A 12,427-nucleotide genomic window follows, 5' to 3' on the forward strand; every position below is an offset into this window, starting at 1 on the left:
TTTATCAGGTACAACATGCTAGTAACAGGTTGGACCCCCTTTTGCCTTCAGAACTGCCTCAATTCTTCATGGCATAGATTCAACAAGGTGCTGGAAGCATTCCTCAGAGAGTTTGGTCATCTTGACATGATGGCATCACGCAGTTGGGGCAGATTTGTCGGCTGTACATCCATGATGCGAATCTCCCGTTCCACCACATCCCAAAGATGCTCTATTGGATTGAGATCTGGTGACTGTGGAGGCCATTTGAGTACAGTGAACTCATTGTCATGTTCAAGAAACAGATCTGAGATGATTCCAGCTTTATGACATGGCACATTATCCTGCTGAAAGTAGCCGTCAGAAGTTGGGTACATTGTGGTCATAAAGGGATGCACAAGGTCAGCAACAATACTCAGGTAGGCTGTGGCATTCCAACGATGCTCAATGGTACCAAGGGGCCCAAAGAGTGCCAAGAAAATATTCCCCACACCATTACACCACCACCACCAGCCTGAACCGTTGATACAAGGCAGGATGGATCCATGATTTCATGTTGTTGACGCCAAATTCTGACCCTACCATCCGAATGTCGCTGCAGAAATCGAGACTCATCAGACCAGGCAACGTTTTTCCAATCTTCTATTGTCCAATTTCGATGAGCTTGTGCAAATTGTAGCCTCAGTTTCCTGTTCTTAGCTGAAAGGAGCTGAAAGGAGCTCCCGATTCAATTCCAATCATTCCCGATAATTTTTCCCGATCATATACATTTTGGCAATGCATTAAGAAAAAAATGAATACAACTCGGACGAATATATACATTCAACATACAGTACATAAGTACTGTATTTGTTTATTATGACAATAAATCCTCAGGATGGCATTTACATTATTAACATTCTTTCTGTGAGAGGGATCCACGGATAGAAAGACTTGTAATTCTTAAAGGATAAATGTGACTTTGTATATTGTGACTAAATATTGCCATCTAGTGTATTTGTTGAACTTTCAGTAAATGATTCTGTAGCCATTTAACTGGTCTGCCAAAATGCATGATGGGAAGTGCAACCATGACTGTGCATAGTGACACCAATTGATATATCTTCTCTGCGTTGAGAAATAACATATGGTGTTAAGAAAAAAGATCAACTACTACCTTTCTTCCCCACATTGCTTACCACAATATTTTTAATTGTTGAGAAGGGGATTTTAAGGCCTTAGCCAATTAAATAAAGGCTCCAAAGACTGCCTAAATTCACTCTACTCATTTTACACTGCCTTTTAGCTCCATATATAGGGAAAACGGCGCCTTTATAGATTGAACGCGACAATGCGTGAGTGGGTCGTGCAGTGCATACGTTAATTGCATTAAATATCTTAACGTGATTAATTCTTAAAAAATTAATTAATTACCGCTGTTAACGCGATAAATTTGACAGTCCTACTTTAAGCCAAAACTAAAGACTCTGGATGAGTGTAAGACATTTTGTCTGTAACCTGAAATACAATTAGAAAACGATTTAATCAAAAAAATATATATATATATTTAAAAAAGGCATGTCCGATATTTTTTTGCCGATTCCGATACTTTGAAAATGACGTGATCGGACCCGATCGACCGGCATCATCTTTACCAACAACAATGCCACGTTCAAAGTCACTCAAATCACCTTTCTTCCCCATACTGATGCTCGGTTTGAACTGCAGGAGATTGTCTTAAACCATGTCTACATGCCTAAATGCACTGAGTTGCCGCCATGTGATTGGCTGATTAGAAATTAAGTGTTAACGAGCAGTTGGACAGATGTACCTAATAAAGTGGCCGGTGAGTGTACATCTGGTGAAAAATCCTTGTCCATAACACATGAATTATGAAATACTTGGTCAAGATTTTTTTTACTGAGGTTTTTATTCTTCTTAGGAAATGAGAATTATGTTCATTTTTCAAAAATATGATTCTATCATGAAGTTACATGGTGTAACAAAACAATCTAAATTTACTATCAAAAATGAATTAACTTGTGTTCTCTTGTGAATATAGGAACCTTTGATCCCTTTTATGCTTTGATAAACATTTCGACAATTTGTGGGAAATTTCAACACTATATGCACAATGCATAGGCACAATGCATAAGCCTGATTAAGAAAACCAATGAAACTTCCAGTTGTAACTCCTACACCTAAGCACCAATGTCTCTGTTATTGTCTGGCAGCCGCTCATCATTGTTGTCACTGCAGTCATCATCACTGAAGTTGGGTTGAATTTCTGTAAAATGTCTTATTCTTTGCTGCTTTTCAAGTCTACAAAATAAGATAAAATGCAAATAGTAATGCAAACTACAGCTAAGTTCTTGTGTGCTTTTGTGTACTCACAAAAGTGAGCACATCCTTCGCATTTCTGCAGATATTTAAGTACCGGTATATCTTTTCATGGGACAACACTGACAAAATGACACTTTGACACAATGAAAAGTAGTCTGTGTGCAGCTTATATGATAGAGTTCATTTATTTTCCCTTCTAAATCACTCAAAATATGGCCATTAATATCTAAACCCCTGGCAACAAAAGTGAGTACGCCCCTTCGAAAAAACGTACATCTCTAAATGTCCAAATTGAGTACTGCTTGTCATTTTCCCTCCAAAATGTCATGTGACTCGTTACAGGAGTGCTGTCAGCATTGCTGCAGAAATTGAAGAGGTGGGGGGTCAGCATGTTAGTGCTCAGACCATACGCCGCACTGTACATCAAATTGGTGTGCATGGCTGTCACCCCAGGGTGAAGCCTCTTCTGAAGACGTTACACAAGAAAGCCCGCAAACAGTTTGCTGAAGACATGTCAACAAAGCACATGGATTACTGGAACCATGTCCTATGGTCTGATGAGACGGACGGGCTTTCTTGTGTGCTGTCTTCAGGAGAGGCTTCCTCCTGGAATTTTATAGAATTTAACCCTTAGATGCATAAGTGGGTCAAAAATGACCCGGTGGGGTTGTTTTCTTGAAATATCTTCGGATTGAAAAATTGTTATCAATTCATATTCCAGGTATTCCTCAAAAAACATGTTTTTGATATAATGCCATTCAAATTTGTGATGAACTTTTTGAACATTTGAAGAAATTGTCATTTTTGTATTACTACCCTAAGCTTCCACAAGTGGGTCAAAAATGGCCCGCATGCATTTTCTATGGAATCCAATGGGAATCTTTCATTCTTATTAACTTTGGCTGTCAGGAATAAATTTACCGTGACCACACAGACTTGGTATGTAAAAAGTGACATCCCTTAAGAAGATTATTTTACACAGCAAGGGCTGATATGTGTACTGCAAGTGTAATGTCCATATAGTATTTTGGGTTTGTGTCTTTCATGATTTTTTAAATTATTATTTATCAACAAATTAAGCTACCTCATAAATAGCTAGCTAACTAAGGCTAGGTTCATACCGCAGGTCCTAATGCACAATTCCGATTTTTTTGTCATATGTTTTTTTTGGCGTGCCCGTTCAGACTGCCTTTGCATATTGAGCCTGTTTAAGTATCACACATGTGCTCTAATTCGCAGTCCGAAATGCGCTGAGCAAACTGGCAGGAGCATTGGAGCAGAGAGAAAACCGAGCATTCTCAGACTTATTATCAACCCATTTTATTTTTTTATGACTGCTGTCAAGCCCGCTCCTTCCCCAAAATCCGCGTTCAAGCTAAGCGCTAATGCACAGCTGCTCCGCAACCGTAGCATTAATTGCTTTATGAATTCCAATTTGGGGGACTTGACAGTTCAGACCGCAGCCACATTCTGGAAAAATGTGGCCCGGATAGGATTTTAACCACATACAAAAGTGACCTGGATCGAGTTTGAAATGGTCCACTTTTATGCGACCTTTCCCGTTCAGTCGAGTCGGAAAAACACGAAAAAAAAAATCGGATTCGTGCATTAAGACCTGCTGTATGAACCTAGCCAAAGTTAGCTAACATTACTGTATTTATAAAGTATATAAATAGTGTGTGTAGGTGTGTGTGTATTTATTTATACAGCTACATATTGATCTATTGAAAACACTACTCTTATGTTTCCTTATCAGAAATGTCATAGCTGCTAGATTTTCAGCTGAAATGGTCCTACAGATGTTGGATGATGAAGAGGCAGTGACGGGTTTGGACGCAAGTGTCCGAAATTTCTGTTGATGAGGACCCAGACTATTGTCCAGGTGGCAGTGGCAGTTTTCCACCTGGAAATCCAACTGAACTGACTCATAAGATTCCACTTTTGTGTCCTCTGAAGAAGAAAGTGTCCAAATCATGGCCAACAGAATGAGTTGGTAGGGCTCTTACAAGAGAGAATTACCTCCAACCCAGGGCAGAACACAGAGCCACAATATACTCAGAAATCGGTCAGTGCCTCAACAAGGGCTTAGCACCGCTGTCTCACAAAAAAGATGCATGGGAGCTCTTCATCATTGATGATAATTTACAAGGAAGGATAACGTCTCTTGCTGTTCTGTTTTATTTTTATTATTATTATTATTATTATTATTTTTTTTTTTAATGTTAATTGAATCATAAATATATTTCAAGCATGAGATCGTTCTAGTGTGGCCCTAAATATAATACTAATTAATATACAAGTGATTATTCTTCACCAAAATGGCATAAAAACACATTGGTTCTAATATGGGTCATTTTTGACCCACTTATGGAAGAGTGTAGGGTCCAGTAACTTGTGCATCTAAGGGTTAAGCTAGCAGACTTTTGCTATGCAAGTTAGCCAATTGTTCTTTTGTTGTACTAACATCCTCTTTTTTTAAATACCATTCGAGGCTAAGCTCCAGTATTTTAATTTATTTCTAAATAAAAGTGCAACTCTGCATAGTTTGAAAAAACTCGGGAATTTTATTTGGTATTCAACATTTAATGCTCTTTTGAAGGTGTAATCTTGGCAAGCCTTTGTTTCACATCTAAAATTTATTCTGCAATGCATTAAATGTTCCTAATCCGATTACTCTATTATTCTAACCAACTAATTGATAGATTAATCGATTACTAAAATAATCTATAGCTGCAGCCCAAAGTCATAGTTTCTGAATGAGGAGAGAGATTCTTGTGAAATATCATGTGATTTTCCTGTCGTAATGTATAATAGATCCTTGTTTTAAATGAAAATGTCAAGAAGGAGATGTATTTTACACAAAAAAATCACACTATAATTATTGATTCTGGAAGTCTATTAAGTGTCAAAGGGAAATGACAAACCAGCCATGCTAGTGACACTTGTTGTTAATTTGTTGTTCAGTATCTGAAAGGGAAAAGGGGCCATGTGAGGAAGCTCTCTTCAAGTCATAAATTCTCTTTAAATGGGCACAGTAGAACTCCAGGCTGAATGACTGCTGCATCAGAACCCCTGAATGCCTGATACCAAGTCTCAACATGTCTGCACTGAGTTGGCTCGTCAAACCACCAGGTTCATAGAGACAACGTGGCGTTTATTTGATTCATCCCAACAACATGTCTTGAGAGTGACATATTTTAAGTGTTGATCATCCTAAGCAGACATTCATTACAAAGAATCCCATTGTGTAACACACATACACTTCAACTTCGGAGTAAAATATTATTGAAAATAGGGCTGTGTAACAATTGGAGTTAATAGCACAAGACCCTTGTCAATAATTGCAATTATTAGCATTGTTATTCACAAACTACAATAATAAATTCAAATTTGGATTAAACCCCACATTTTGTTTAAATACACTAGCTAAGAGTTGAACAGGCACAAAAAAATATTTGCTGTGGAATGAATTAAAAAGTCCATAAAAAAAAAAGAAAATAGCAGTTTTATTAGTATGCTAATCAGTAGTTATAATTAGACATGCCTGATTTTATTGCATGAATACATGGTACACCAAAGTCTGACTGTGAGCTAGTCGTGTGCAGATGGCGAATTCAGAGGAGTCAGCACGATAAGGCCTGCAAGGACGTCAACGAATGATAAGGCAGGCAAGAAGGTGGCAGAGATGACAAACAACAGTCAGCACAACAACGTTTGCCCGATCCAGAACTGGCATCATCTCAGACGACGCCCCGACAACCAGCCGATCAGATTTGCCTTTTGGCTATCTTTAAAAGACTGAACCATTTTGTCAAAGTTTCATCAATTCCCGGATGCATTCATGCATGCTGCTGGAGTTGTACCCTGGACCAAGGGTGTAGGTTTGGTCTCAACATTGGTGGGGACGATATGGCATAACCTGCATGTACAGTGGGGCAAATAAGTATTTAGACAACCACCAATTGTGCAAGTTCTCCTACTTGAAAAGATTAGAGAAGCCTGTAATTGTCAATATGGGTAAACCTCAACCAAGAGAGACAGAAAAAAAACAGAAAATCACATTGTTTGATTTTTAAAGAATTTATTTCCAAATTAAAGTGGAAAATAAATATTTGGTCACCTACAAACAAGCAAGATTTCTGGCTTTCAAAGAGGTCTAACTTCTTCTAACGAGGTCTAACGAGGCTCCACTCACTACCTGTATTAATGGCACCTGTTTTAACTCATTATCGGTACAAAAGACACCTGTCCACAACATCAGTCAGTCACACGCCAAACTCCACTATGGGCAAGACCAAAGAGCTGTCGAAGGACACCAGAGACAAAATTGTAGACCTGCATCAGGCTGGGAAGACTGAATCTGCAATAGGTAAAACACTTGTTGTAAAGAAATCAGCCTGTGGGAGCAATTATTAGAAAATGGAAGACATACAAGACCACTGATAATCTCCCTCGATCTGGGGCTCCATGCAAGATCTCACCCCGTGGCGTCAAAATGATAACAAGAACGGTGAGCAAAAATCCCAGAACCACACGGGGGGAACCTAGTGAATGACCTACAGAGAGCTGGGACCACAGTAACAAAGGGTACTATCAGTAATACAATGCGCTGCCAGGGACTCAAATCCTGCACTGCCAGACGTGTCCCCCTGCTGAAGCCACTACCCGTCCAGGCCCGTCTGCGGTTCGCTAGAGAGCATTTGGATGTGTCATATTTGTTTGAGTTCTGTTCTTTTTTCCTATATTCAGCACCTGATTGAGCCAGATGGGTGTGGTAATGCGACACACCTGTGCTGCATTAGGAAAGCTTGATATTTAAGGAAGCCTGTCACCATCTGCAAGTGTCGGACTATTACATGCCAACCTGCTTGCTTACCGCTGTGTGCATCTCGAGTTCTACTTGCCATTTACGGTTGTATTCTTTGTTATCATATTGTTGTGCTAGTATTTTTGTTGGACTTTGCTGTCATTTAGTTTAGCCTTTTTCCGGCCCTTGCGCCTCCTCCTTAGTTTACTCGCCGACTAGGTTCGTGCCATTTTTATTTTGTATTTTGTCTCGCGTTTTCTGGCGTGCTCCCTTAGTTCTCATTTTGTAATAAATACGACAAACTTCCACCTCTGTGTTGGACCCATGCTTAACGGCTTGCCGTATCATAACAGAATAGTCCGACCACATGGATCCCACAGACTTGGAGGGTGTTTACAATGCTCTGGCTGGTCACGACCGCATGATCGGTAAACATGAGCAATCGTTGCGCGAATTAGTGCGTTTGATCGGTTCTTTAACCACAAGAATTGAAAACATGGCATCCCCTAAACAAACTAGTGCTACTAGTAATATGGCCGCGGCGTCTGAACAATCCACCCCACCGGCGTCATTTCGAGAGCCGGTACTGCCACACCCCTGTCGTTACGAAGGCGAGCCTGGCGCATGCCGACAATTTTTACACCAGTGCTCCCTCGTCTTCGATCAACAGCAATACACGTTTGCTAGTGACAGATCCCGGGTAGCGTACGCTATGAGTCTACTTACCGGTAGAGCAGCTACATGGGCCATGGCGGTAAGCAACACAAGGCCCGCGATCCGTAATTCATTTGAAACTTTTGAGGCGGAGTTCGTGACAGTTTTTGATCATCCGGTTAGAGGCAAGGAGGCAGCCAGCCGCCTGCTGGATTTTTTTCAGGGCAGTCTGTCCGCAGCTGACTACTCCGTTCAGTTCCGCATTTTGGCGGCGGAGTGCGGGTTTGGTGACGAAGCACTGTGTGGAATTTTTCGGCGAGGGCTGTCTTCTAAAATCAAAGATGAGCTGGCTTCCCGGGACGAATCTTCAAGTCTGGAGGAGCTGATTTCCTTATCCGTCTCTCTGGATGGTCGGCTGAAGGAACGCGAGAGGGAACGGGCCATGGAGCACCGGGGATATCCGTGGTCGTCGCCGAGGGGCTGCCCGACTGCCATCGGTGAGGACGGCTTCGTTGAGTCACCGGTCGTCCGGGCGCCGTCGCAGAGTCCGGGCTCGATGAGGGAGGAGTCCATGCCAATCGGCGGTGGGCGTCTCTCTGCAGCGGAGCGACGGGGACGGATGAGAGCAGGTGTGTGTCTGTACTGTGGTTTGCCGGGGCACCGTCTCGCCACCTGTGACGTGATCCCCTCGCGTCGACCTGGATCTGCTCCCCCTGGGGTTCGCCTTCCCCGAGGGGGGACAAGGTTCGTGCACGACAACATCCCATCAAGTGAGTCTCATCACGGAGAGTTAAAAGAACAAATAAAACCCCAGGATATTACGCGACTGCAATTACAGGGGGAGATGTCGCATGGTGGGGTTAATATTGGGATTACTGCTCTGATTGATTCAGGGGCAGATGATTGTTTTGTAGACCGGAGTGTTGTAGAAGCTCTCAAATGTCCTTTAATAAAGCTAGCTAGACCCAAAATGGTTTTGGACCTCGATGGGCGCTCCCTGGCGGACGTGAGGTTTATTACGGCGCCACTCAAAATTAGACTTTCGGGGAATCATTTTGAAATCCGTAGCTTTCTGGTTATGCCATGTAAATTGGCTCCAGTTGTGTTGGGGCTCTCCTGGTTAAAAGTGCACAACCCTAATATTGACTGGACCAAAACACAAATATTAACATGGAGTACATTTTGTTATTCGCACTGCTTGCGCTCTGCAAGTTTACTTCCTAGCCGAGCGCAGGCACCTACCGAGCCAGTTGATTTGGGGAATGTTCCGGCCGAATACCATGACCTCAAACAAGTTTTTAGCACGGAGTGTGCTAAGACACTGCCACCTCACCGTCCGTACGATTGTGCGATTGAATTGTTGCCTAACGCCCCGCTACCTAGCTCTAGATTGTACCAGGTCTCTAAACCAGAGCAAGAGGCGATGAGGGAATACATCTCCTCTTCCTTGGCTGCTGGCCTTATACGCCCTTCATCTTCTCCTTTGGGGGCGGGGTTTTTCTTTGTCGGCAAAAAAGATGGGGGCCTTAGGCCGTGCATCGACTACCAGGGTCTCAATGAGATTACAGTTAAAAACAAATATCCACTGCCGTTGTTAGATTCGGCTTTCGCCCCATTAAAATCGGCCACCATATTCACAAAATTGGATTTGCGCAGTGCTTACCACTTGGTCAGGATTCGTGAGGGAGATGAGTGGAAAACCGCCTTTAAAACCCCGCTCGGGCATTTTGAGTACCTTGTCATGCCTTTCGGCCTCACAAACGCACCTGCTGTATTCCAGTCTCTCATAAATGATGTATTGCGTGATATGTTAAACGTTTTCTGTTTTGTATACTTGGATGACATTTTAATTTTCTCAAGAAATGAGCAGGAACATTGCCAACATGTCCGCATGGTTCTACAAAGACTTCTCGAGAACAAATTATTTGTCAAGGCCGAGAAGTGCGAGTTTCACTGTGGGTCAATACAGTTTCTGGGTTTTGTAGTGGAAAAAGGAAAGCTCAGGCCTGATCCAGCTAAGATCCAGGCAGTGGCAGATTGGCCGACTCCCACGTCACGTAAACACTTACAAAGGTTTCTTGGGTTCGCCAACTTTTACAGACGTTTTATTCGAAATTACAGTATGAGGGCCGAGCCGCTTACTAGACTGACTTCGAACAAACGGCCCTTTGCATGGTCTTCTGCGGCTGAGGCCGCATTTGTAGGTCTAAAACGTGCATTTACGAGCTCACCTGTCCTAGTCCACGCTGATTCTGATCTTCCTTTTGTGGTCGAGGTTGATGCATCGAGTTCCGGAGTGGGGGCCATTCTATCCCAGAGGTCTACGGTTGACCAGAGACTGCACCCCTGCGCATACTACTCCCGCCGCCTCAGCCCTGCAGAAGCAAATTATGATGTCGGCAACCGGGAGCTGCTCGCTATCATACAGGCTTTGCAGGAATGGAGGCACTGGTTGGAGGGGACGGAAGAGCCGTTCCAAATACTCACGGACCACAAAAACTTGGAGTATCTTCGGGCTGCCAGGCGCCTCAACTCCCGCCAGGCCCGTTGGGCGTTGTTCCTGACCCGCTTTAACTTTGTGATCACTTACCGTCCAGGGTCGAGGAACGGGAAGCCCGACGCCCTGTCAAGGTTGTATGAACCATTGGAGGAGGGTCCTTCGGATGAGCCGGTGGTGCCAGAGAACCTGATCGTTGGAGCACTGCGGTGGGAGGTCGAGCGTCTGGTGGAGAAGGCCTTGCGGGGTGTAAGGGTGCCTGGAGGCTGTCCCGTTGGCAAGTTATTCGTACCAGACGCACAGCGCGCAGGAGTGCTTAAGTGGGGCCACATTTCGAAGTTTGCCTGTCACCCGGGCGTTTCCCGCACATACTTTCTTGTGTCACAGAGGTTCTGGTGGCCAGGCATGCGCAAGGACATCATGGACTATGTCTCCGCGTGTACCATCTGCGCTCGAGGCAAGGCAGTTCATCGGCCACCTGCGGGATTGCTGAATCCACTCCCTGTTCCATCTCGCCCCTGGTCTCATGTTGCACTGGACTTCATCACTGGTCTCCCACGATCCAGGGGCCATTCTGTCATCTTGACCGTGGTGGACAGGTTCTCAAAGATGGCACACTTCATCGCGCTCCCCAAATTGCCTTCAGCTCTAGAGACTGCTGACCTTTTAGTGACTCATGTATTTCGCACTCACGGCATTCCATGTGACCTTGTGTCGGATAGAGGACCACAATTCATCTCGCGGGTTTGGGGATCATTCTGCAAGGCCTTGGGGGCCACGTCAAGCCGGTCCTCTGGTTACCACCCGCAGTCGAATGGGCAGACGGAACGGGTCAACCAGGAGCTGGAGGCTGCCCTTCGCTGTGTTTGCCAACTGCATCCATCCTCCTGGTCATCACACCTCCCTTGGGTGGAGTATGCCCACAACACCCTCGTTTGCTCGGCCACAGGGAGGTCACCATTTATGACCGCATACGGGTTCCAGCCTCCGTTGTTCCCGTCCCAGGAAGCAGAGGTGGTTGTGCCTTCTGTCCAGGTCCACCTGCGGAGGGCCCATAAAGTCTGGAGGGACGCAAGGGCTGCACTGGTCCGCACAGCAGCCCGCAACCGACAGATTGCTGATCGCCACAGAAGGCCTGCTCCAGTCTATCAACCGGGCCAAATGGTCTGGTTATCGACGCGGGATTTGCACCTTGCGGGGACGTCCAAGAAGTTGGGCCCTAGGTTCGTGGGCCCTTTTGCTGTGGACTCGGTGGTGAACCCCGTCGCGGTCAGGCTGAAGCTTCCTAATTCAATGAAGATTCATCCAGTCTTCCACGTGTCTCTGCTCAAGCCAGTCTCCACCTGTCCCCTGAACCCTCCGCCAGTGCCTCCTCCTGCTCCTCGTGTGGTCGATGGTGGGCCAGTGTATACAGTACGTACCATACTTGATTCTAGGAGGCGGGGTAGGGGTGTGCAGTACCTGGTCGACTGGGAAGGTTATGGCCCTGAGGAACGCCAATGGGTCCCCCGCTCCTGGATCCTCGATCCGTCGCTTCTGCGGGATTTCCACTCCCTCCATCCCACGAAACCAGGTGGTCCGCCAGGGGGCGTCCGTTGAGGGGGGGGTTCTGTCATATTTGTTTGAGTTCTGTTCTTTTTTCCTATATTCAGCACCTGATTGAGCCAGATGGGTGTGGTAATGCGACACACCTGTGCTGCATTAGGAAAGCTTGATATTTAAGGAAGCCTGTCACCATCTGCAAGTGTCGGACTATTACATGCCAACCTGCTTGCTTACCGCTGTGTGCATCTCGAGTTCTACTTGCCATTTACGGTTGTATTCTTTGTTATCATATTGTTGTGCTAGTATTTTTGTTGGACTTTGCTGTCATTTAGTTTAGCCTTTTTCCGGCCCTTGCGCCTCCTCCTTAGTTTACTCGCCGACTAGGTTCGTGCCATTTTTATTTTGTATTTTGTCTCGCGTTTTCTGGCGTGCTCCCTTAGTTCTCATTTTGTAATAAATACGACAAACTTCCACCTCTGTGTTGGACCCATGCTTAACGGCTTGCCGTATCATAACAGGATGATCCAGAAGAGGACTGGGAGAATGTGTTATGGTCAGATGAAACCAAAACAGAACCTTTTTGGTAGAAACACAGGTTCTCGTGTTTGGAGGAGAAAGAATGC

Source organism: Corythoichthys intestinalis, chromosome 19 (genome assembly GCF_030265065.1).
Source record: "Corythoichthys intestinalis isolate RoL2023-P3 chromosome 19, ASM3026506v1, whole genome shotgun sequence".
Taxonomy (NCBI): domain Eukaryota; kingdom Metazoa; phylum Chordata; class Actinopteri; order Syngnathiformes; family Syngnathidae; genus Corythoichthys; species Corythoichthys intestinalis.